The sequence below is a fragment of the Numida meleagris genome, chromosome 2 (genome assembly GCF_002078875.1).
Source record: "Numida meleagris isolate 19003 breed g44 Domestic line chromosome 2, NumMel1.0, whole genome shotgun sequence".
Classification (NCBI taxonomy): Eukaryota; Metazoa; Chordata; class Aves; order Galliformes; family Numididae; genus Numida; species Numida meleagris.
Genome location: NC_034410.1, coordinates 6,359,251 through 6,387,027, shown reverse-complemented (window position 1 = coordinate 6,387,027; position 27,777 = coordinate 6,359,251). Strand labels below are relative to the sequence as shown.

Here is a 27,777-nt window from a genome sequence, read left to right as displayed (position 1 = left end):
CTGGAGAAGAGAAGGCTCCGGGGAGACGTGAGAATGGCATTTCAGTACCTAAAGGGGGGCTGTAAGAAAGAAGGGGACAGACTCTTTAGCAGAGTCTGTTGTGGTAGGACAAGGGGAAATGGTGTCAAACTAGAGAGGGGAGATTTAGATTGAATATAAGGAAAAAGTTTTTTGTGGTAAGGGTAGGGAGATACTGGCACAGGTTGCCCAGAGAGGCGGTGGGTGCCCCATCCCTGGAGACGCTCAAGGTCAGGCTGGACGGGGCTCTGAGCACCTGATGGAGCTGTAGGTGTCCCTCTTCATTGCAGGAGACTTGGACTAAATGCCCTTTAAGGGTCCCTTCCAACTCAAATAGTTCTGTAAGTCTATGATTCTATGACTGTTTTCTGATAAATAGTATCAATTTATAATTGTTATGGGAACAGCGGTCTAATATGGCCGAAGGAAAATGCTTAGAGGGATGATAAGAAACATCTACAGTGTTAGAAAGTCTGGTACTTAGACACACCATTAACTGTCTGTAGACAATTATTACAGTTTTGCTGCCAGACAGGTGACACAGAAGAGTGACAAAGGTCCGGGTCAAGCTCCTGCTGTGACAAAGCTTCCATGTGTCCTTGTCACCATCACTCAGAAATGAGCTGAATAGTTGGTGTTCATACAGCACTGTAGACGTACTTAATCCCTCAGGGACACATTCCCATGGCCCACAGTTGCTGCTCCAGACAAGGTCCCTTTGCTGGTTAGATAGTTGGTGGGCAGTTTGCCAGCTGCAAAGCAGGTCATCCCTGGGGTTAAACCACTGGAAGTGCCAACACTATGGAAGTAAGGCATTTCACAGGTGGGATCTCTTTTCCTTTGGAGCTGGGGAAGAGACTTAGCCCTGGGTTAGACAGAATTGGCAGCTGCTCAACTGTGGGTTGCACAAAAAAATTCCCACTTAAGTGGGGACCTACAATAGCCAAAAATACGGGACACCATGGTTAATGCTGAAGGAGGGGAACTGTCAAAATAATCTCATTTAGAAACACAAGGTGCCAAATCATTTGCCATCTTGTTCCTTCATTTACAGTTTATAAAGAAAAACAAATGACTCCATCAGGGCCTGTGCATAAGCACTGCCAACTCACTTGCTGTGTGGGCTTGGAGGAATCTCTCATCTTCCATAGACACTGATGTTTGTGCCCTGGGGAGCAAGGACAAAAGCACAAATGGATCAGCAGTTCAAAATCAGGTGCCTTTGATTTACAGAGAAGCTGGAGTGGAGCATGCAGCCCTGGGGGTTGCCCCAAGTCATAGAGGAGGCAATGACTAAGACTCAACAACACTGAGGACTTCTGGTCAGCCTGTGCCAAGTTTTCTTCCTCATTTTGGCTCTCCAAGCAGCACCAGGTGGCTTGGCTGCTCAGGCTTGGCCTTGGACACAGGAAAGGAGCAGTGATGGCTTTGGGCCTTGGCTGGAAACGGGGAGCAACTTATGCAGGATGCTGGCTCTTGTAAGCTCCTCCACACTTCAGCCTTCCAAAGACAGCCAGCCTGTGGCTGTCAGACCTTTAACAATCATCATACAGCAAGCGTAGACCTAAATCCTGCAGTATATTTGTATTCTGGGGGGAGAAAATACAGAATGAATACCAGTATATTTTTTCTACTGGCACTCTTTTCTTGCCAATTTATAGAAACACTATAGGAACAAGGGGTATGGGGCTAATGAATTTCGACCTGTTTAGTCAAAGATTTATACCTGTGTCTCAGCTAATATTGACCAAATGGCTCCCCAAATCCTTCCCATTTTATAAAATTTAATCATACCCTGATGGCAGCTCAGGTATGAAGTAAATTCTGATTTACTACTGTACTAAGGAGATCAGTATTTTATGCCGATTGTTAACCATATTTCACACTGGAGTGTTGTTATATCAGAAAGCAGTAAAATGGTGTGTATCACACAATGATATTATACTTAGAATATATATATACACACAGAATACCAAGGGCTTATTGAATTTGTGTCTGAAGAGGACATTTGTTAAATGTACGACCACTGTAAGTGGGAAAAATGTGTACTATTTTCAGAAGTTTATTGCGCTAACATGCAGTTGGTGTTATTGTAACCTTTTTGACTTTCATGCTACAAGTGATGTTGACCCATGTATTACACTGCAGTGACCATGTGGAGGGCTGAATATTGAGATCTGATTCCACTTTTGGCTGTGGATATTACTGGAAGTTGCAGAGGATGTTGGTGTGGGTAGGCTTTCGTGTAATTTTATCCTTGCAGCGGTGCTAAGGTTGTAAAAATACATATTTAATAGGTGCTTTTATATATAAATTCACCTTGTTTCAAAAATTGTTTCCTGTGCTAGGATTTAAAAACTGATGAGCGCAGCACTGGGAATTTCTCTGGAAATATCTCTAGATATGGCCTCAGGCTTAACAAGCAAGCCACAAGCACACAGTATAGTTGTCCTGGAGAATAAACATGATACTCATAGTCCCACCATCTGAGAGTTCAAAGAAATCCTTTTCTAAAATACACGTGTGCATGTTTGTGTGTTATATGATGCGTATGCCCTGGGGAGTTCTAATGAACATATTCAGAGAAGAAAGCTGATGGCGTATAGTTCAGCAATAACGTAACCACACCACTACAGCTCCAGAATCCTAATTACCTTTTCATTACAGTTCACTTAAAAGAACTATTAAAAAGTTCAGAAGGGAACTTTTAAATATATTTTTAATATATTTTGCTTGTGGGGAGCAACCTGTGGTAGAGCAGGAGGTCTAGGGGATCTGCTGCCCATGGAGCAGTTCCTGAAGGATGGGCCCTGTGGTACAGAGCCACATTGGAGTAATGCTTGAAGAACTGCAGCCTGTGGGAAGCTCACAAAGGATCAGTTTGGGATGGACAGCACCTCATGGGACACCACTTGGAAATACCATATAGGGTGTGTCCTTTTTGTGCTGTTGGTTTAGGTGTCTGAAATTTCATCTGTGATGGTACCTTCTGTGAGGCTCACCTCAAAAATGGGAGGTATAATCAAAGAGTTGCATTTCACACCGATGTTTATTCTACGTTGCTAGATACAAGATAGTTGCTGTCAAAAGACAAGTCTTACGCAGACAGTCCTCAGTAATGTTTATCTTAGGAATTGCAATAACTACTCAAAGCATAGGCAGATACAGAAATTTTCAATGCAGCAGGTCGCAGATAAAGTTCATTTCAATTTTATGTGAGTTTCTGGGAAACAGAAATGGATCAAGACCTCTCCTCCCAGCTCATTCCTGCTGCATATGCAAATGTATAAGCACTAAAAAGGAAGATAATTTCCATCTGCAGAATCAAATCACTTTAAGCCCAGAGCCACTGCAGTAAGTAAGCTCATGGCAAGTCACATTATCCAGACTTAGGAAAAGAAAGGCCAAATAATGCAGAAAACCCTAGACAATGTGAACATTCAAATATCTGTTCAGAGTGGCAATTCTGCTCATGGATGAACCAAGGTTAAACTTCTCAGGCTATCAAACATCTATTTTTAACCTATTTACTTGAACATCACTGCTGTGTTTCAGGATTTACTTTACTGCATTGCTTAAGCTTTGTTTTTCCAGTCATGTGTTCAGGGTTTAAGTAATGTATTTTTACATCTTGTTTTCAACAGCTATTCTGGAGGAAATGGAAGTACAAAAAAAAAAAAAAAAAGGGAAAATCTACCTTTTTTGGCTGATCACTTCCAGAGCTGGCATGAAGAAATTAGATGGGCATCTGAATACATTATTTGTCTTTTTATGGTCATAGTTGTTACTGGGTCTGAATTCCTTGGATGGAAAAGAAATGAAAGGATTCTTGAATTATCAGGGAAAAGCTTGGAAACAGGGAGAGCTGACAATGGATTTCAATAGCCTGCTACTCTCTGAATGGCTGCTGATAATGAGCTCACAAACTTGTGGCTTGCGGGAGCTCATCCATGAAGGGGAAATTTAAGAATTGCCTTTATGAGTTTTAAAACACTCATAACTTTATTAAGCTCCCCCTTTCACTAGTAAAAGAAGTTTAATTGCCCTTCAAGGATGAGGAATTATGTTTATTCTGAAGTGATTCATTTTTGTCTCCTGTTGAACAGATACTTCTCTTTTGTCTTTTCTTGAGTCTCTATGAGCTGTTAGCCTTCTTCCTTCTTTTCTATGCCATGCTATCACCAAAGCCCTAGCAAATCACTATTTTTAAAATTCTCATTCCACAGCACATGTTTATAGTATACCAATTTTCCCAGTGGTATGAAGGGAGGAAGCTCTCCAGCTCCCTTTGATAGCAAAAGCTAGGAACATCATAAACATTTCACCATGACAAGCTCTATTATTAAAACTAATTATAGCAAAAGTAGAGCATCAAGCAGCAATCAGCCTTCAAACTATTTGTGAATATTCGATTTTTAGAAATACTATCTTATGGCAATCACAATTCTTGTTATGCTAGTAGGATGCTCAGAAGATTAGGTTTGGCCAACATGTAGTCATTCTGGAAGGTTTTGTATCTTGATTACATACATGCACATTGTGTAATAAAAGGTTTCCTAGAAGTCATGTTGATTTGATAGATTACTGCACCATTCTGCTTTGGAAGAGTTTTTCACATCTCAGAATTTACCTGTTAATTTTAAGCAATGGTTTATGAAATGAAACTTGAAGGGTTTCCTTCCTCTTGCTGAAGGTGATCTTCAAGGAGGGACAGTAGAGATTGGACCAACAACTCTAAATGAATAGTTTGTGTTTAAAATGTCTTTCCTTATGAATAATAGTTTGTTTCTGCATTTTTAAAATAAACTTCCAAATGTTAGTGGCTATCTCTCTGTTACAGTCAAGATCTTATGACTTACATAAGCAGTGAGAAGAGACAGAACCTGTCTACAGGAAGACCTAGGAGCTCTATGATGGACCAAAACATCTTGGTCCTGAGGAGGTTGAGAAAAAACCCAGAAGTTACCTCCATTCCTAAATTTTTTTTTATCATTTTCTAGAAGACTTTGGGCTACAGACAGCACAGCCCAAAGCCAAATACCTCTGAGAAAGCTGGAGTTCAGAACTGATAAGCATGTATCATAGAATCACAGCATTGTAGGTGTTGGAAGGGAGCTGTGGAGATCACCCAGTCCAACCCTCTGCTAAAGCAGTTCCCTATGGCAGGACATGCAGGAAAGCATCCAGGCAGGTCTCAAGTACCTCCAGAGAAGGAGATTCCACAGCCTCTCTGGGCAGCCTGTGCCAGTGCTCTATCACCCTCTGAGTAAAGGAGTTTTTCCTCATGGAAACTTCCTGTGTTCCAGTTTGTGTCCATTGCTACTTGTCCTGTTGCTAAAATAGTAAGGAAATTAATGAACAGCAGGTGGAGAACAAAACACTGAAGCAAATACTGAATTTATTAAGAATCTTGTAGCCAAAGATGGAGATGTTTTATAATCAGTTTCCTGGTTGCTTGGCTCCCTTTCTAGCTAACTAGCTTGTTTTGTCCCAGAGATTTAATTTCCCGTACACACAGTTCATCTTATTGCATTCACTTTCTTATTACTGGTGATAGAAGCCCAGCTCTTTTCTTTCTGCATTTTGGCAGAAATAATCTCTTCAACAAATTAATAGGCTGGGCTTTGGCTGAGCCATCATTTTTTAAGTGATCCTAAGTCAGAGATTTAGCATTTAATTCAAAATACCCTTGTCTTGACAGCAGAAGCAATTGTGCAGAGTCAGGGAAGTTTTGATTCACTGGTTGTAAGGACCATATGTAGCTATCAAATTGTAATCTCATTACTTACTCTAGCAGCAGTTACAACTGAGCAAAACAGACTTGCTGGCCAAAACCTGTCTTAGAGTTGGGTACAGCTCATCAGTTCTTGCAAGCATTCTTTTCTGGGTCAGGCTGGTCCCTTGCTCTCATCAGTTAACATGGATTCAGAGGTCTTCAAAGTTCTCCTGTAATTCCTACAGCTGTGTTATTTCTAGCATCCTGAAAATAAGCATGACAGTTCCTGTCACCACAGTCCTACTCTATGGAGCAAGAACAGAATTTTATAAGATGTGCCTGAGAAAAGAATTTGTCCGTGATTTCAGTCCCAGCAGTTTCTTCGGGATTTTTGGGGACTTGTGGTGGTGCCTCCTCTATCTTCAGAGCTGGCCAATACAAAAAGCAGCCAGCTACATACATGCTCTCCTATTCAGCCAAGATGTTCAAGTGCCTCTAATGGCTTCTTTGCTATAGAATGTAGGGTAAGCTCCACCTAAGCCAACGTTACACCTTTGCAATCTACAAATGAGTGAACCTGCCAAAGTGTTTTCTTAAGTTTGTTGAAAGAGACAAACATTTTAAAGCCATACTTGTAGATGCATTTATGATGAGATTAAGGGCATCTTAAGTTTACTAAAAATTCCCTAAGTTCCCAACGACTGCACAGGGAGCCAATTCCTTCTCAGAAGTCTGTATTTTATATATCTGGATTCTGTTAGATTAATTCCACCATAACGATGACAGCGAGCAAGGAGCCCTTAAATCTTTTGATTGCCCTTTTTCCCTTCATAGTAATAATACATGGTGAAAATATTTCCTTTTTGAAAAGATTTCATGATTTTAGTCTGGAAATTCAGATGTGTCCTGACCTATTAATACCACTGTAACCTTGCCAATAGAATGCTTCTTGCATGATTAATCAAGAAAATGGGATTTTGCTTTAAGTTATATTTATGTGATGTTTCTTTATAGTGTTTACTCTGCACTGTAAGGTGAAATGTGTTAAGTTAACTGCATTAAGAAAAGAAAATGGAGGTTGTGTTTGCAGGATCTATCTAAACACCATCTCACCCTTGATGTTGCAGTCTAATGGGATTTGAATAATATACTGGTATCTAACCTCTGTAAACAGATTGAATCTAAATTACTTGCACAAAAGATTCAAGGACATCACTTCTGTCCTTGCTGCTATTCCCTCTTGCACAGCTGGTGTACAGCAGGTTAAAAAAACATTCCTACTTTTGAGACCGATGCAGAAAGTGTTTCCTGGAGGACAACACAATATTATAAGCAGAACTCTGAGATGATAGAGAAGAATGTGAAATAGCAAAGAACTACAACTTGCAAACTCATGATGATCTTTCAAAAGCACTGTATAACATAACTGGCTCCTCAATTAGACAATTTGCTGTAGTATAAATTGGTTTTATGGGTTCAGATATGCATTAATCTCACTTTTCACATCTTTCTTTTCACAGAAACTTGTAAGAGAGTTTGATAGCAAACAATTAATTGGAATCATACCCAAAGGTAACACTTGTATGGGAATCAAATCTTTTGAACAGTGCCTGGATGGTGATGGGAGTCCGGGTTACAAGCACTCTGGCAAGTACATCTCTGTCTGGGTCATGTGAGAATCTCCAAAGAGCAGCTCTTACATCCACTTATTCTCTGGTAGTACATGAACACTACAGCAAGTGAATGGCATGTAGCTATTAGCTTTCTTAAACTGCAAACAAACATCTCCTATTTTAGTAGAAAAATACAACATTACAGAAGAACAAAAACCCATCCTTTATGATGCTCTCTGCACCTGCAACTTGTGTTTCTACTGTCTATTTACGAGTATTTATCTATGTACAATTTTATCAGTTTTTCAGTGGGAACTGTCTCATGGAGTCTGCGTTCTCCACCTAGAGTATTACTCAACATGTCAAAATGTAAAAATTGTTCTGAGACATAAAATTTGGCTAAGGAACAGCAGGAACTGATGGGGTCCAAAACTACCAGCTGGTGGGCTCCTACACTCAGTGGTGAAAAGCACTGTGTGAAAGGTGGTGGCAAGGACGTCAGTCAGTCCCCTTGTCTCAAGCTAGTCCATTACTTGAACTTTGACCACTGAGTCGTCATTGCAGCCGGGGATACAAATGCACAGGGTGTTCACACAGCTGCAGCCCTGATTTCCCATTGCACTGCCACTACTGCTGCAGGGCAAACATAAGCGTCTGCCCAGGCTTTCTGTCTAGTAAACAAGCCAATATAGTCCAGCTTCAGTGCAAACCAGTATTTGGTAGAGCTCTCTCTTTCCAATGACAAGGTAGCAAGCTTTATCCCGCCTCAGGTGCTCTGCATGGATACTAAAGATATGTTGTGTAAACTCAAGTTTCAGTTCTCTCATTATCTGTGAATGGCCAGTGCACACTTTTAACACAGCAGCTCCTGCAGAAGCCGATGCACAATTCTGTCTGCCATCCCCATGCTGTAACACTGCCTGCCCAACAAACATTAAATAGTTACGCAGAAAATCCTTCTACACCCCTGGACATTTCCAAATGAGTCAAACAGATTGCCAGGGCTGGATTCCGGCTGTACGCTGGCAAATGCAAGAGCAAGTAGTTCATGCAGAGATTGTATGGATCTTTACACAGCTGACAAGATAGCAAGAAGTGCTGTCTTGCTATGGTTGTGCCAATCCTGCAAATTCATGGATGTAATGCACTCATGTAACTGCTCTAGATGGAGTAAACCTCAGTATCTCTATCAATGATAGATGATCATCTATTCACGATTCTTGCACTGAGCAGCCCAAGGCTCTACAAAGCCCCTCTACATAAACCTGAGCTAATGACTTGTTCCTGTATTGCTGCTTTCAGTGGACTCCAGGGACAGTGCTACCCATTTCAAAGCATGGAGTTTGGGTTTACCCATTGGGATTGGGTAGATGTCACAAATTTCACAAAGCCAGTCTCAAAAAGAAAAAAATCATTGTGATATTCCAGATCGAGTACTTCTCTTCACCTGATGTGTTCACAACACTTCACAGACCAAGGAGAAAATTTCAGATAGGGATATAACCTGAAAACTCTAATCAGGAAGTAACACAGTAGGGATAAGTTTACCACTTATTTAATCTTTCTTTGTTTTCGTTTAGCTGTTCCTCTTCCTTATTTCATTGCACATTTGAAGTTCCTGCACATCTTTCCTAGACTGGGCTGTTTGTACTAACAGTTCATTGGCAGTATTGGTTCATAGTATTAAAAGCTCCCATAGATCATGAAATTTTAATAAAGTGAAATATATTAATTCTAGTGAAAAAGCACATGTAGGGAAAATGAATTGATCAGGACTGGCTGATAACTAATTTCCTCTGGTAAGCATACAAAATAATAATTCATCCAGATTGTTGTTTAATTTGCCTGCTCTGCTCACACGTTTTATAGACAATTCATCAGCATTTCCAAGCTTCCACCAGAAATAAAATGATATCTTAACAACACTGCTTTCATATAAGGTTTGTTTGATTGTTATGTCGAAAATATATATCAAAGCACACTCTTTCTGAGAAATGTTGTTCAAAATCTTTAACCAAGTCCACAAAATAAAGATTTCTCAGGCTGAGAGCATTCATTCCTAACAGAGATTTAAAAATAACAGCATCATTCAAACTAAGTAGTGGCTGTTTGAAACAGTGTCATGGTTTCTCTTGTAATGGGTGTTTAAGATTTAGTGGTGGCACCAGCAGGTTGACTATGTCTGTGATCTGACCCCTGGTCAGTGTGCTACTGCACTGGGAATCCCTTCTGAGAAAATAAACTAAAAACAAATCGATACCAATGGCATGTTAATTATTGAACACAGGTTGATAAAGCAGCATGTTAACTACTGAACCTTCAGAAAAGGCTTGTGTCAGATCTGGTGGTCTTGGTAAGGAATATGGTTCCTTCAGGCATTATGTGATATATAGAAATGGCAACAGAGGTTTCAAACTAAAAGAGGGGAGATTTAGATAGGATATAAGGAAGCTTTCTACAATAAGGGTGGTGAGACACTGGAACAGGTTGCCCAGAGATGTGGTAGATGCACCCACCATCCTTGGAGACATTCAGGTCAAGCTGGACAGGGCTCTGGGCAACCTGATCGAACTGCAGATGTTCACTGCAGGGGAGCTGGACTCTACGGTCCTCAAGGATCCCTTCCAGCTCAAACAGTTCTATGATTCTATGGTCATCCTTGCCCCAGAGACCTTGCACATGTGGCAGAAGATCAGAAATGAAGCTAGTTCTAGCCAAATGCAGATGTCTAAAGTGGAAACATGGGGTGCAACATCCATTACAATCATCAGCTAAACAAGTGCAAGTTTTAGAGTATGAACTATCCAGAAGGTCTAAGATTATGCGAGTAACATCCTAACAGTCTATATCCATTCCCATTAACTGTAAGAGTGACTGGCTCAGATGGAAGCTTCTACCTTGCTGACACCCCAAACTAAGCAAGATGATCCTGAGGCAGATACCAGCCCAATGGAGTCACTGAGAGGGCTGCAAGTCTTATCAGCCATTATCCCAGCACATCACAGACAGAGGCCATCAGTTCCCTTGTTCATCACTGCAGCAGTTTGAAAAGAAAGCAATTATTTTTAACTGTAAACGCTGCTATCTCTGCTGTGCTGTCCAGGAAGATTAAGACACTTTCTGAATGGCCCATGATAAATGCCCAGGGGGATGGGATAGAATCAGTCTCAAAAATCTACACTCATCCAGCAACACTGGTTCCAGCTCTTCACAGCTGGAAATGAAAAGCTCCCTGCCACACTCAACCACATCGCTGGGGCAAAGTCCTGCAGGGGGTACCAGCCAGAGTGACACCCCAACAAAGTACCTGGCCTGATACGTTCCTCTGTAATGTAAAATATGTGAATGACCCTGTACATCAGCCACCCTGACTGGAGAAAAGGATGTGTGTGGCTGCCCGCTTTCTTAAGAAGCTACACAACAATTACTCAAATAACGCTTTCAGAGTGCCTGGCCCCCAAGGAGCACTTCTGTACTATGAAAATAGAGTACATAGCGAAAGCTGTGGAAAGTGACTCAAGCTAATAAATTCCTGATGGGGGGAAGGAATAGGACGTTTGGCTCTGGGCATGCTGGGCTCCGTATTCAGGATTGATTGCTCCACTGAGCCTCGTACCAAGGAGCTTTCTTATTTCCCTTCTGGCAAACGTTAACTTCCTCTGCTTTCCTGTTACATTTGCTAATCCCAGAGGGAAATATTTTGCTGACTACAACTGTATTTTGTGTGCTAAATTATTCTACTTGTATGCAGATCTGGCCTCTCTGCTTTCTCCAAAAACAAGTTGGGATGCAGAGAAGCTGACGGCTTACAAAAGAATCCTAAGATCTTCCAGGCTCATGCTCATTGCAAATGAAACAAGGAAAATGAGGCAGCCAGTTGGTGAACCTGCTAAGCAAATATCAATGCTCATGAGAAGAGCAGAGCAGGACAAACTAGTGGCTCTTTTCATCTGAGAGAACAATTACAAGGACACTCTGCTCTTCAGTCAGCACTGCTAACTCTCATAGTGTATTTACTTAGAGGTATTTTCTAGCAGATTCTTTCATAGCTGTAATGCCATAATACAATGGAAAGTAGAGTAATAATAGCAGAGTAGCACAATCCTAGGCTACAGCAAATGAGAACAAACCCCAGTGCAACAACTATGGACACAAAAACAAAGGAAGAAAAACTGCTTACCTTTAGAAGGCCTCCAGAAGACACATATCTCTAGCAAGATACCCTTGCCCCCACTGCCAACCCTTAAATGAGGTCTGGGCAGGGGTGGATCCTGGCTCCACCCCTTCTGATCACTCAGGTGCATTGCATGCAGCTGAGCTCCCTTGGGTTGGCCCTGCCTTCCCACCAGGTGCTCAATCACTGGTTCAAGACGTGACTTAGCATTTCTGCTACAATAGCCCAGAACTGGTGAGCAAACCATTGCATTTCTTGTTGTGTAACATTTCTCTGTCTGCTCTCCAACTGAGTATGGTCAAGTCTGCAGACCAGTGAAGTCAAGTTAAATGTGTATTAAGGGGCTGCTAGAACTGAGAGTAAAGCAAAGTAGCATTCCTCTGATCAGATTTAAATCCTATTGGCACTTCATTGCATAAGGAAGCATTATTAGGTCATTAGAGTGAGGACCTGGCCTGAGCTTTCTGCTTTATTAGTTACTTTCTGAATGGGAAAATCAATAAGAAAAGATATTTATAACACAATCGTAAACTTGAAATTACAAACAAGTCTTTGAATGTGATTTTTAGATATCTTTATGCACCCTAAAATAGCCAAAGAAAACAGTAGGAGGAAGTCATTGACTTGTTTGCGTCCAGACAGCTTCAAAAAAATGTTGTGCATCAGTAGTAAAAATTATTTGATATTCGATATTATTTGATATTTCTCTAAATATTTTATTTAAAAATGAAGAATTTATGGGTGAAGAAAGAAAGAGAGGAGAGAAAAGAAAGAGAGAAAAAGAATGAAAGAAAAATCAGCCAGTACGAGCACGGTAAAATAAATGCTGTGTTGATAAACTATCAGGACAATTATTGGTCTGTAACTTTGTTGTAAGAGGATTTTTTATTATTATTTATTACTAATTTTTTTTTTTAAGTCTGACCCATGGTTTAACACAAAAATAATTTTGGCAAGACAATATTTGAGGCAAAGCAGCTGGTCTAGCTTCTCAAAATGTGCCCATTGCCTTTCAGTTTACCAATGAACACATGGGGTTCACCAAGAATAAATGAACAGAGGACTCTGATGTTCAGATAGATAAAAAATGATCTCCCTGCACATACACCCATGGGTGCCACTGAGAAAGACAACAAAACGCTGCCAAGGACTTATGAACATTGCCGGTTTTGGAAGCATACAGGCAGCAGCTGCGAGCTTCCTAAATTATGTATGAGCAGTGCAAGAACTTTCCCATTTGTAGCAGATGGAACCTTTAAAGGTCAGCTCTGCTCTGAATCATCATTGCTGAAACGTGTCTGCATGACTTGTTCATGATGACCTGCAAGGTGGAGATGGTAGGCCCTTGTAGTGCTTTTAAGTGACCCAACAAGTTTTCTCTTAATGCCTAACAAGAGTTTCTTGTTACAATCTAATGTTGTTTCTCTTTTCTTCCCACCTGCAAGGAACAGGGTGAGCAGTTTAGTCCCTTGCTGCTTAATATAAGTTTTTTGCACCTCTGAAGGCTGTTAGTGTTCCTCTTCTTTGACCAACAACTCCAGTTGACTCCTCAAAACTTCTGGAGGTGGTTCACATCATTGTTTGAGTTCCCTGGACAGAATGCAGTGGTAGAGCTGAATCTGTACTATTCAGTACAGTGTATGCAGTGTATGGAAAATTACTCGTGACACCATTCTTAGTCATCCTAACATGATGACTATTTCCACAACCACATTGATGCATTTGTTGTGGGGCCGGCTCCTATCTCCAAAATATTTTCTACAGCACCAATGCCCACCCCCAGTACTCCCTAAGCAGTGATTTTGTGCTGCTGATTGCCTCCACTCAAGTGGAGCCAGTCTTTACTGAGCTACTGCAGCAGATGTATTTTATGAGTAAATAATCTCCAGTAGCATCCCTTTGTACATCATACAGCCACAAGTCCTTAGCACAAACTCTTGAAAAAGACACATTTGGGACTTTTAGGATTTTTTTTTCCTTAGTACTATAACATGCTAAAATGACATTAGAAATTCACCAAAGTTAAAACACCATCAATATTTGGGCGCTGACATTTCCTCCAGACCATTTTTGCCATTTCAGAGCATGCAGGTGACTTTGACTCTGCGGCAGGGTCACACATATGAAATCCGTGGTGGATTACCTTAGTATTGAGGAAGGGAGGACTGAATGCGTTATCCATCAGGCCTGCAATACAGGTAGCTTGCACCTAACCCACAGAGATACCTGGGTGCATATTATCCTGAACTAAAACATCACTCATGTTACATGTTACAGTAAAAGCTGCCACCCCACCTGCTTCACTTCACCTGGAGGTACATTGTTCTGACATGCCTCCTGAGAGCCTCCTGGTTGCATTCACTTACACAGAAATTAGGAGATAACGTGTCGTTATTAACAACACAAGGAGTAAAGAAGCAATCTATAGTCTGATGGACTTTTACTCACTGAAAGAAAGCAAGTTTTTTTTAAAAGAAGATAAAATGTAATCCTTGTGGAATGATCACAGTAATTCAGAACTCACTTAGCCCTCTTAAATTTCAGTAGTAGCGCAGATGAGGTTCCTGCATTCAGGTGCTCATGCCTGTTGGCTGCTTTCCTATCAAACCATTTCAATCTCCCGAACAGCAGCAGGCATGTTCCTGCACTCACATCACGCACCAGGCTCTATGGGAGAAAGGGCAACACCTTCCCCATTTCAAAGCTGCTCTTCACCATGATGTATCAGACTGTGTAAACCACTGGGGGGCTTTCCATCTATGATCAGTTGCTATTAGGAACCCAGCGCTCCTCTGATTCATGTACTCACACTTCAGAAAGGTCTTTTGCCCAGCCCTGCCTGCAATCCTCATGCCAGTGGATGGCAGGATTAGGCTCCGCTTAGTAATACTTTCTTTTGTAGTAATACCTAGGAGATCTTGTCATGAATCAGCCCTACAAATACATATCTTGTAGCTTAACACAGACTTTAAAAAACTGATATTTCAGGTGTACATGCTAAGTCAGTTGTACATGACCTCTAATGCATTATCGAAGGAACAGCAATGAAGCATCATCGTGTCGCTATAGCAAACCAACGAGGCCAGCGCAGAGGTGATTTATTCACACAGATCTGCACATACTTTTCAAAAATTGAGTAATTCAGTTCATATAATTCCTAACACGACAGATAATATTATCGCACTAGGGATCGCTCCCAGTTAAAAAAAAAAAAAAAGAAAAAGAAAAAAATTATAAAATTAAAAATGGAGCTCTGAAAATCAAATCTGAATAATAAGTACACAATAAGGTAGATTTGGGATGTATTCAAAGTCTGTAGGGAGAAAGTAGGCAACATCAACTGATTTACTTTGCAAGAACAGGCAGGTTTTAGACTCAAAAGCTCTTTACTGGGTCAGAAATAAGTACACCAAACTTCAAAGGTGAGTATGAGCTGAGAACAAAGGCATGGCTTTAACTAGATTCTCTTAATCACTTAAAAAAATAGTAATGTTTGGTACCTTTGGGGTAGAGGAAAGGATATTACAAAGCAAAAGGTGACATGGCAATATCTTCTCCTGGAAAGAGACAGAGTTACAGAACAGAGGGGGAGAATTTATAGTTTATGAAACATGGGTGGTTTAGCAGAGAAGTGAGTTGTTGCGTGGTGATGAAAAGGAAGAATTATAACATGCCATAAATGCTTGTCTCTGCTGATACTGTGATTTTTTCTTACCATGAGCAATATCTTTTGATTGTCATCTTTGGAAAGTGTTTTGTAGCTTTCTCTTGAGGATCAAGACTAAGAGAGTGGAAATGGAATGGCTGTGTTATAAAAATTTTTCTTCTACTAATAATTGAGTAGTTTTGCTCTTTTGCTTTGCCTGTTCAAGTCCTTTCTGATTCAAGGGGAGCTCTTTAGTTTCATCCATAAAATCTCTATGAGGGCATTGTGAAGTGGGCAAAGTAAATTACATACTGGGAAGAGCTGATACAGAATTCAGGGATGTTAAAGTGCTGTTATATGGGATATTGTCAAGATTGGGAACATGCTGACAACTTTCATACATGTTATTCAGGCATATTATGATTCCACCTTGTACACGTTGTGTGGCATTTTGCTTTCACTGATTAGTGACCTGGGGTGCAGCTGAAGGTTTGTGAAGCAAGTTTCTCAGAAAATTTCAAAGCTGCCTCATATTTTACTGACTTTTTTGAATGTTTTTACTGGGAAAGCAGCTTCTTTAGACTGTTCAGATTCTCATTATCACAGACATGGCAGTGTTGAAAACCAAACAGCCCACTGTAGTGTCTTTGATACGTATTGAAAGACTGCCGGATTTGTACAGGTAGCCGTGCTGACTTGCACATTTTTATATAGTGTGGGCTTTTGGTTTCCATCTTTATGCTGACATGGTTTCTTGGACTTTGGTACTGCTAGAGCAGAGCTCAGAAGATAGTTTCATGGAGGACTGGAGTGTAGAGAATGTATTGTAGGGACCAATGAGAGAATCCAAGTTGTCAGTTCAGCCAATTAAAGATGCCATCTGTGTTTTCTCAGGTAAAATGCTGACTATAGTTGGCTTCAAACTCTCTTAAGTGTTGAATGATGAAGTTGTTACAGAGTGGAGTCACTTCAGGGCCTATATCTGTTCACATGGTCTGAAGGCATTTTGTTGACAGTGACTGTGAAAAAGATTGTCTTGGCAATATATTTGGGCCAACCCAAAGCTTGGTCTTATTCTGACAGGTCCTCAGTGAATTCAGTAGGCATGCAGGACAGGCTGGTCTTGGTGCACGTCTTTCAGGACAAGGATGGTAGTAATGAGGTGATTTCAGCAGTATCATCAACTTAATTTAGCTCTGAGGATGAGTGCATTTATTTTTGGCTGCAAGAAGGGCTTATTTACCTAAAATCTCTGCTAGTTTGGCTAGTGACAACAATCAACCCAAAAAATGATTTTACCTCTCTCCACAAACCCTCCTTCCTCTAGTCAAGATCCTAAGATTGTTCAATATTTCTACAACATTGCAAAGGAGCGCCTTTCCCATATGCTGTAGCTGCTGTCTGCTGTGATCACAGCCTGGACCGAGGTTCCTGAGCCCTTCCTGGCCACACAAGGCAGGAGACATCTGGGAGGTGGTGTCCTCCACTCACCAGCACTGGTTCAGCCACTGCTGGTACTACATCTCCAGTCATGCTCAGGAGCAGTTTCTTCTCCTGTTGCTCACTCTGTTTCTGTTTCTCCATCCAGCTCCCCCAAGTTCCTGCAATGACTGCATTTGAAGATGTACAAGCTGTTAAGAAAACAAAAACAGATTAATCTAAAGCCCAGTACAAATCACTGCACAGAAGCCAATGGCACTGATTAAATATATCAAGAGGAGTGAGGGCTTGGATTTTTGACAGCCATGTAATGAATTGCGATTAACTGTGCAGTCACCACTCACAGAAGAATTATAGACTGGGGAAGGAAAAGAAAATGGAACATTTAATATCAAAGTAATTATTTAGATTCCACCATTTAGAGTGCTTAGGCAGACATAAAGGGGAAGCAGAGAAAAAAAGGCGGAAAACCATGCTGTTGGGGGTGAATAACAAGGAGGGTGAGAGGCACGTCCACCAACAGTCAGTGGCAACTACCTGTGCAAAATCAGTCCATCAGGACAAAGAGAGAAGATGAGCTTTAGAAATGGTGTGAGCCCTGAGTTGTAGCAGTATTACAGAGAAGCACAGGAATTGTTTTAGGGAGTGAGTGAAATACACATAAATCAAGAAACTGGTGCTGGGAAGAGGACAAAAACTTGAAAGTAGAGAAACATTACACAGCATCAAAAGGCACAGGCAGAAAACAAACAAAGTAAAACTGGGGAAGACTGCATTGTAGTACAGAAAGGTAATACAGATCTGGTATTATAATAGCTGGAGCATTAGCAAAAAGAAAGATAGCTGAATCCGGAATACAAGAGCATTTATGAAAACTGAGAATCTGATTAACAGAGTGTTGCAACTTTTCTTTGAAATGGGAGGGAAACACTGAATATTGCAAGAAGTACAGTTATAGACAGGTAAAAGGAAACACGGATATGGAGGCTTAATCACAGTCAAGGGCAAAGCAGGGCTAGGAAGGGAAAAAGGCAAAAATTATATGCATTTTGTGCTAAGTACTAAGCAGGAAATTACAGACAAAAATGCAACTCTAGGAAAAACAGCAGCTGTACAACACAATATGGTGATGAAACAATGCTTGTAATAATAAAAAGTCACTCATGAGGAGAAATGGTATCCACAAAAACAAAGATGACAATAAAGGGATTAACAAAGTGAGAAAAACCGAAGATGAAAATATTTGGGTTAGAGAAAGGGTAACAATGGCACAGAACTCAGTGACAAATCACAAGAATAGCTTTCACAGTATTTCCCTGCAGAGTGTATAAAAGAATTGCTTACAGCAGACGTCCTTCCCTGCACCTCTGTGAAGGCATGGATTTCTTTTAAGCCTGTTATTATTATTATTGCTGGCATTATAGGAGGCTTAATGTCCTCAGCCATAGGTCGTGTCTCCATCTGTGCTACACACCGTACAAACAATCAGGGCAACTTGAAATTTATGGCCTGGCATAAGGAACAAAAGCTGATCAGAAGGTGAGGCAATGTATTCTGATAAATTCACAGTTCATTCAACAGTGTGTTTCTTAGAAGTAGAATCATAGAATCGTTAAGGTTGTAAAAGACCAGTAGGATCATCTAGTCCAACCATCAGCCCATCACAACCATGCCTGCTAAACCACATCCTCAGCACCACATCTTCATGTTTCTTGGGAACCTCCAGATAAAAGTCTATGGTCTAGACACCACAGTAGTTAGGTCTACACTTGGTACAACTACTGGACTGTTGGGTAAGGTATTTATTCAGTGTTTTCTTACACAGACTGACAGTTGCTGATGAGCAGAGATCCCATGCAACCTATGTTTTCAAAGGGCTATAGATTGCTACTGAAATGAAGGACCTCATACCAACTGTTTTTTTTTTTTTTTAACTTAATGTTCACTGTGATATCTAAAGAGCAAAACTAGCATGAACCCAGGAAAAATACTGTGCATCGAAATTTTTTCTAAGTGTAGCATTTATGATCTTATCAAAATATTTTCAAAAGATCATATCCAACTTGTAAACAAGAAGCTAAATGACCTGAGAGTAAAACAGAGTTCATAACAGAAACATTAATTAAAGAGTCTGGGCAAGGATGGAGAAGGAATGTGAACAAGACAGTGGGCTGTACTCACAAAATTCTGCAGCATTCAATAGGGCAGCAACATCAGAAACAAGGCAGCAACTTTCTTCAGCAGAGAGTAAAGAAAGTAATGTAGATGACGGGGTTGGGAGAAAACCTTAACACTGTATTAGTACTCCTTTGGGCAACATGGGAAAACCACAGAAGCAAAAACAGCCCTTTTAGTCAAGGAGAGCAACTAGATAACCCATGAAGGAGAGAGGCGAGATGAGGAAGTAGACAAGAGATATTATTGATGTATTTTATGGTTCAATCTTTCTTAACTTGGTTCCAAAACTTTTAAGCGTGCATATTTTAAGTAAAGAGGACTTTTCTTACACCTTGAACAGATCTACTAGTGTATTAACACTTAATATAACTCACAAGAAGCCTTTAATTTCCTAAAAAACAGTAAAACTTTACGTTGGGATGCCACCTTATCAAATACACCTTGTTGATAACATATAAAGTGCTCAGGCCCCCAACTAGAAGGCAGGTCCCCATCTCCCCCAGAAGACATGGAGCATGTCTCTGAGGAGCAGCACCAATCCCCAAAGTGAACAGAATTGAGGGCGATACTTCACTCCTTACACACTTAGTTCCAGACTACAGACAATTGGCCCTGCCACTGGTGTAATTCATCTGGCCTCTCAAGTTGTTCCTGGCTTCAGGAAATTGCAGCATTTTGACAAAAAACGAAATACAAAAGTTATGTCACATTGTACCAGGTCTGGGAGAGCCTGAAATTACAGTCTTATCATTGAGTTTCATGGTATTAAGAATTTTTCCTGACAGCTTTCATGCTGAAGGCTCTTGAGCTTATCATAAATGACTGGAAAAGGTTAAAATTGCATTGCCGAAGTCTTCACTGACAGAATTGCAGTAGTCTGTTATTAGTGCCAGGAAAAACACTCACTGCACTTAAAGCTTAAGACTTCAGCATCTTCTTTCTAACACCCCACCCCTGCAGTGAGGCATTCAGATAAATCATTGCCATAGAGTTCCAGACAGTGCTCAGTACCCAACACGTAGTCAAAGAAGAGAAAGCCGTCAATGTGCTGCACTTTGGTCACGTTATCAGTTAGGAGGCAGCTGTGACCACTGAGCACATTTAATTCTCCTCTGCAGGTTGCTCATTCTTCAGAACCTCACAGCTATTGCTGGACACAGAGGTGACTGGGACTCCAGAAGACCATCAGTTTCCACGCAAAAAGCACAGAGTATATTTTCAAGTAGGAAAACTCACAGTCCTTTGGATTTACTTAGTTAGGTTTGCAACATCATTTAAACACCACGACTCCCTGCCCCACAACTACAAGCCAAATTAGTGTTTTGACCTAATTTTGATTAATAAACAGCTTTATTTGCACAAGAGCAGTAGTAGTAAAAATATTTTTTTTATTATTAATAATTTCTTTATTATTTTTGCACTTGTCATCTCTGACCTAGATTCTCTGTATCAGCCTGTGGTTTCAGCTGACTAAGAGGAGGTATCCGTAGCTAAGCTAGTTACTGCAGGTTTCCTTTAGACTCGTTGGCTCTCTAGTCAATGGGGACAGAGGTGGGAGAAAAGAATTGTTCCAAAATAGGTAGCTACAATAGATCAAATGACCTCCACTCTTACAATAACCTCCACTCTTCAATAAGGTTTTCTTTCCCTTGACAACAAAGCATTCCATAGATGAAGATCTTCTTGAAAACTCTGAATAGGGAAAACTATTTCAATTCCTCTGTGATAATACTTGGGTGTTACAAAGTCATTTTTACTCATGCACCCTTCTTGTCTGGAGCCACCTCAAGTCAATAACTAAGAAAAAAAACAAAGGAGATGCGAGACAGCAGTCCCCAACACAGACTTACATAGGAAAACCATCTCCCTGAGGCATATCAGCATAGCCCAAGAGTAGTCTGTTTTCTTTAAAAGCAGAGGCTTGAAGCTACAGGAGCTATAGGTCAAAATTTCACTTTCAGGTCAGACATTCTTTCCTGCATTTGTGGACTCCAAAAGACATGTCCTTGTGGCTGAGGAAAGAAACCTGTACACAACAAGCCTCAGCATTGAGTCTCTCTTTATAAGAGCACCAAACATCCATACATAGTAGACACCAATTCCACAAAATTTTACATAATTCATGATTTCTACCCTCTATACCACTTTGTACATTCATTTTACACTTGTGGAATGCTAAACTGAGCTTTTTTTTTTTTTTTTTAATGCCCATTTAGCACTCCAGGTTCTGCAGGACAGATGTCCCACAAGATGAGAGCAGAGATATAGCCATGCCTGGCTTGATCGGGACTCAGGATGGAAGAAGAAAATCAATCCAGCTGTGTACTTTGGGGCGTGCTGGGGTTAAGCACATATATATTCACATAATCTGCACAAATGCTGCTACATTCAAAAGCTTAACATTTAACTCCTCCTCCTTGTTATTGTAGAAGACTTATTCTGTTTCCAGCTGTGTCTCCCCTCAGAGGTTTCTCTGCAGGTGTCTCATAACTTGAGAACATATGACTTTTTAATTTGAGTCAAGTTAGGGGAGGCCAGAGCAACTGTGTCTTTCAATATTACTGCTGCACTGAGGAGGTGTGCTTTCTAGCTGTGTGCTGGATGAAGACAGAAGTTGTACAGGTCCTGGCAGACTGTCTTGGCCACCACATCACACATAGCTCTTCTATATAACAAAGAAAATACTCAACTCCTCAATCAAAACCATGAGAGGAGCAGCATGTACAGCACCTGTGCTGTCCAACATGGGCTGTGGGAGAACATAAGCACGCAGCTGTATCGTAGTCACTGCCACTACCATAAAGCAGTCCAGTTTTTCCTCTTTTTTGGTTCATTTTGTACTTCAGTGCACATTTTTTGTTTTGCTTCCAGATTGTGCAGAGCCAACACTGTTTTTGCAGAGATTTGTGCACCTTTCCCATTTAGCCAGCTTTATGCTTCCAGATGCCCATGTCCTGCCTACGTACAAGGCAGGCAGGCCACTTCAAAATCAACAATGGCAGCTTAAGAATAATTGCATATTTCTAAGAGATGTACACAGGGTTGATCACAGGCTGACATTCCCCAGTGGACATGACTCCAGAGGCTGTTTGGACTTTACATCTAAGGCTCTTGCTTGCAGAAGGTCACCAGAGTCTGGACACAAAGCTAGAGCAGATGTTCCCAGTGCAAGCACTGTTTTTGACCCAGTGGTCCTTGTGCTGAACCAAGAGCTAGGTCCACCAGACCTATTCAGCAGATGCTGTGTCTTTTGGAGGTATCCTCCAAAGTAATCTCTTGTCTTCCACTTCAAGAACTGTAAGACTCACAGGTGATGCAGGATTCTCCAAGCTGGCATGCGGCATTTTTCACTCCATACTGAAAGTACAACCCCAGAAGGCTCTTCCTCCAAAAGGCCTTCTCAGCCTCACTTTCAAATTTTGTCATTTATATATCCAAAAAAGTGCAAGAGTCCCAAAAGTAAATTTATTAGTGTTACCAAATGTGGATGTTAGCAATTTTCTCATGAGGCTTTGAAGATTATTTGACACAGTCCCAATTAGCAAGTGCTGACACATAATTAGAGTAAAAAAACAATTAAATGAAAACTCAGCTGCTTTACATAAACTGATTTCCCAGTTTTACAACAGTAGTACATTAGGGCCATAGTGTCCCACATGAGAGCGAAAGGATAAACAGCAATAGGAATCACAAGATGAAAGACAACATCTACATCTAAGATGATGAAGTAAACCACAGTACTAAGAAACTGTAATAGCACTATTTCTAAAATATTCTCCATCTGCTAGGTGCGTTTGTGCTTACAGTGTGCCAAGCAGAGCATGGCAACTGGTTAACAAGGGAATCAGAGCTGGAACTCAAGCCCTGGGGAAGTTTCTATTTTTTAGTGTTTGTAGCCTAAAATCTGTTTATCTGAACATCTGCTTCATTAAGAGATATTGTGATGCCTTTCACAGCAGCAACAAAGAGCTTCAGAAGGCATTTTGCTATCTTTTTTTCCTACCCATTTTCCAAACCCCATTCAGAATTTCTCCACTACAAATCTATGTTTCAATACTTGCTGTTGGCTTTCATTGTGCTACCCAATGAACAATGGCAATATTGTGCTCCAAGGAAGCATTGTGGAAAGCAGACCAATGATTTCTGACTGTTTATAAAGTAACAAGCAATTTTATTGTTGTTTCTGTTGTTGTGAGAGACCTTAAACTGGGAAGATCTGCAAATAATCTGCAATTAACTAGATATTGTCAGTGGCCTGCTCAGAATCAAGTTGAAAAAGACTGAATTACAGACATAGTTATTGAGTCCTGTGCTCCACTGAAGAGCATCTTTGCAAGGGAGGCAGAATTTCAAGCCATCCCTCAATCAGGATCGGAAACTCTGCTTTTTCAATATTTCCTCCTTCCTCAGCTTCTTTGCTGTTTCATAGGGAGCAATGAAAATTTCTAGAAAAACTTGTATTGCACATCCTCTTTTAACAGGCAGGCCTGCTAGCTTTATGCTCCTTACTTGTTATTCTAATCATTCTTCTTATTAATCTTGATTATTGCTTAATTTGCCTTTGCTTTTCTACTTGATGACCTCCTGCTCTGTCTTCACTTAGTGAAGCCTGGCCGATGATTGCAGTATTTTGAGGACAATACCACGGATGCTCAGTCTTTACACTGCTAGATTATTCAGTAATATTTTAATATAATATCTGAAACAGTCAAAGAGTATTGCAGCCAAGGCTGCCCTCCCAAGAAAAAACAGCAATTTCTTAGGAAAGTGCTAGGATTATCCAACAGAAGAGTGAACCAGGCTCTGCAAACGCAAGCACACAGGTTGGCAACACCCCAGATTTCATTTCCCTGTCATTATACAGCACCTGACATACTGGGAGCCTGGATTTATGGCTGCAGTTTCCAAGTGGTACAGAAGTGCAAACATTCATCTAGACAAATGTAGATTTCAATGGAATTATTCACATACTCTTGCTTATCTTTCAGCAGACATGACTTGCGGGAGTAAGATGAGTGAGTGTTGCACTTTGCACACTGTTCATAAAAGTAAAGCAAGACATATCTTTAGCCAGCATTTACCGGCAACTTTTCCTTTAATAACATTTGGCAGAAACTCAGTCAGCCTCTCCATACTTTGATGCAGCTCCTGGCCAAAAATAAAGTGATGTGGATACAGCCCCAAAAATTTTCAAAACAGTGAGCACCAAGGGCAGTGAAGAGCCATTAATAAAAAATTAATAGTTAATAAGCAATGAGAAACTGTGTCGCTACACAGTCATGGAGAAATGCTTGTGGCAGGGTTCAGTGATGCACTGATGGAGAACAGACGTGAAGGAGTATCAGGTACTCCCTCGTGCGTACCTATCTCCCTTTGCTTTTTGGCAGAATCCTGCAACTAGCTAGAAGACAAAAATCAGGCAGCTGAACTTAATAACAAGTCATCTAACTGTGAAAGCCAGATATTCAACTTGTTTATGCTCAAAAACTCTTCTGACAGTGATGATGTGAGACAGATTGCTACAAATGAAAACACAGACTGAAAGAAGATCAAGTCCCCACAGATCTATAAGAATATATTGAAAGTATTTTCTTAGGGTCTTTGGGACCTAAAACTCCGTCAGTGCAATTTTTTTTTCCAACTTTTTCTTTAATAACAATAGAATTTTAAATAATAGTTCTACTAGTTTTTGCCTGAATCTGTTCTTTTCAATATCAACTTTCCATACTTTGTGTATTTAGCAAATTGTAAAAAATGTTTTCAGTGATACATTGGTCTGCAGAAAAAGTCTCTCCAACTGTGAACCAGTCTCACCAGTTCTTCTATCAACTGACATCCTAAAGAACAAAATCCCCAATGCTTAAAGCTGCTTATCAGAGAGCAAAGCTTTTTCTTATTTTAAATCAGATTTTTTTAATGATTGTATTTGCTCTCTTTTCTACTGCTGCTTTTCATGTAACACAAATGAAACTATCCAAGCACTCTGTCCTTCCATCACCCCCTGCAAATACATGAGCAGGAGGGTCAATTGCAGAGCTTTGGATTTTTCTATTGGCTTCACAAAATCTCACAAATGCTTCACTAGCTTGTCTATCCCACTGAGATGTTCTGCTCTAGTGCCCATTCCTACATCAGAGCCAAACGCAGCAGAAGGCAAAGTAGAGAGTAGAAAATAAGCAGAAGAGAGGATAGCATGAATATCAGTAAAATCTTCCAAGCAGGAAATACTCCTAATACATGGGATACTTTACAAAGACTGGTAGAATTTAAATGTGGGTAGCATGTGAATGTAGATAGGAAAGATGTATCTGCAGGGGTTATATAGTCTGCTTTCTGAAAGGTCCTTTTTCCAGAGCCACGCAGGAGTAACTCCTACAAGTAACAATCTTAGAATTATAGAATCATTTGAGTTGGAAGGGACCCTTAAAGACCATCTAGTCCAACTGATCAGCAATGAACAGGGACACCTACAGCTCTATCAGGCTCTCAGAGCCTTGTCCAGACTGACCTTGAATGTCTCCAGAGATGGGGCATCCACTGCCTCTCTGAGCAACCTGTTCCAGTTCCTCACCACCCTTTTTCCTCATGTCCAGTAGAAATTCCCCTCATCCTATCACACAGACCCTGCTTTCTTACAGCCCCCCTTTAGATACAGAAAGGCCACTCTCAGGTCTCCCTGAAGTTGTCTCTCCTCCATTCTGAACAGCCCCAGCTCCCTCAGCTTGTCAAGACCCCTTGTCTGATGCAGCTGATACATGAGGTACCAGTGAGAAAAAAAGCCATGTTGCTGTGTAACAGCCAAGGACATCAAGGTTTTGCCCTTAAACAAACTCTCACTAGCTAGAAATTTTCATGCATATCTTCACATGTTGTTCCCCAACAATATCATTTGTTCTCACATACATTTGTTCTCTCTTCCATGGCATGGTCTGGCAAACAAGAAAAGTGTCTTTTAATGTGTCTTGAGAGTGACCAGACAGCTGCACAGTCAGCTGCAGTAGCCAGTGGTCTGGAGGGATTGCCAGGAGCCCCCTGGTGACACACCTGAGTCACCTCACAGCAGCCACTGCTAAGGCAGGAAAGTGCTCAGCTGGGCGATTCTGGGGCTGATGCACGGAGCTGACAGGCAAAGCCAGCCTGTGGAGGGACTGCAGCTGGAGCAGCACTAGAGGGAAAGGAAGACATGAGGTCCATGCTGGCAGCAGAATGCAGTAGGCAGGACTCCAACTGGCCATTTGCAGTGCAAGGCTTCCTGAGCAAGAAAAGCAGCTTTTGTATTTGCATGGGCATCTGCCCTCGATGTCTAAGGCCATGGGCATTTAAAGAGCAGTCTTCCTGAGTGGATGAAGATAAGCGTTGATGGTATCACTAGGCTACAATTTTTCCAAAATGAACTCTACAAAATTAAACCCATTCATGAAGTCCTTATGTTTTGTTTTCCATTTGTCCATACTTTGTATCAACATAGCATTGCTGCACGGAAGTCCAGCAATTATTTTTGTTCCTAGTTATGAATTTAGGGTTTAAGTAGAAAAAAATTAGTCTCCTAAACCAATTATGGTGTCATGGTTTTGTGATTTTCGGTTATTGGTATTCCACATCATAACATCATGTAGTGGACATACCTAGTTCTCAGAAGAGAAGGACTACTACAGTCCCCACGGTACTTTGCTCCTTTGTTACCATTTTCCAGCCGGAGGGAAAAGATAGAAGCTCGCAGTATAAAAACTTGCAGATCACGAGATCTCGTCCCTTTTTCCGCCGTCTCTCGTCTTGGCAGCACCTCGCTCTCCAGCCGCCTTATCGTCGGTAGTAGAGTAAGGCCTACCTTGATTTTGGGACGTTCTCTCTCTCTGTATTGAATTTATCAGCTTAAATTGTAATTATATTGTATTATAGTGTGTTGTTTTGCATTCCGATATTTTATTTAGTAAATTAGTTTGTCTCTCCTCAGATTGTTGCCGCTGTTCTTTGCTCTCAGGGCCATCTCCCTACCCTTTTCCCCTTTCCCCTTTTCCCGGGACGTGGGCCCTTGGGTCCCCCGTCCCCTTTGTCACGGAATCGGGCCTAACGCCCGTAAATCATTGACATATGGAAAGAATTACTAGCAGATATGATGAAAAGGAGCTGAAAAAAAAAAAAGTGAAACGAGCATTTATTGATCCACAGCACCCCCTGGAAGTTCTTGAGACATATGGGAGCTGCTCTTTTGTTTCATACAGACAAGCAAACAAAACTAAACAGTGAAGCAGGAAAATCTGGGCATTCCATTCATTACCTTCAAAAAAAAAATGTGTGTTGCCTGAAGGGACACTTATCAGGAAGACTGTTTCTCCTGCTTTTTTCCTCTGCCCTCATTCTTAGATAATCCAGATGTCAAAAATTAGTTGGTATTTGCACAAGTGGTTGTAGGCTCAATGTAATCACTGTGCTATGACATGTCACACACAGTAGCATAAAAGCCCTCTTCTCAGCTCCAACACAATGGTGAGAATGAATAATGGAAAAGCGTTCCATGGTGGATTTTAATCAAATAATGATTACTAACTTTGGAAAAGACCACTAAGATCCTCTAGTCCAACTATCAGCCCATCCTCACCATGCCCATTTAAACATGTCCCTCAGTGCCATATCTACCCTCTTCATGAACACCTCCAAGGACAGTGACTCCACCACCTCGCTGGGCAGCCTGTTCCAATGCACTGCCACTCTTTATGAGTGGAAGTTTTTCCTAATATCCAATCTGAACATCCCCTGAAACAACTTGAAACCATTACCTCTTGTCTTATCAAATGGATCTGACTCTAGTCCCTTTAAGAAAGCAGGACATGTCAATGTTTACCTTTGAGATTTGTGTTATTGGAAAAGTAGAATAACACTAGAAACCTCAAAATAAATTATTTTTGAGAAGATACTGACTTTAGCTAGCAATCATTTTTCTAAGACAGCACAATGTATCCTATTCAGAAATAAAACACTTTATCTAGGACCA

General features: G+C 40.8%; 1 long non-coding RNA gene across 1 annotated transcript; it reads right to left on the bottom strand.

Annotated features, from left to right (window-relative positions):
• Positions 423-11,554, bottom strand: LOC110394719. Its single transcript, XR_002435829.1, has 3 exons — positions 11,528-11,554; positions 1,131-1,607; positions 423-952 (listed from the first exon to the last, which is right to left on the bottom strand). It is a non-coding gene; the product is annotated as an uncharacterized LOC110394719 (long non-coding RNA).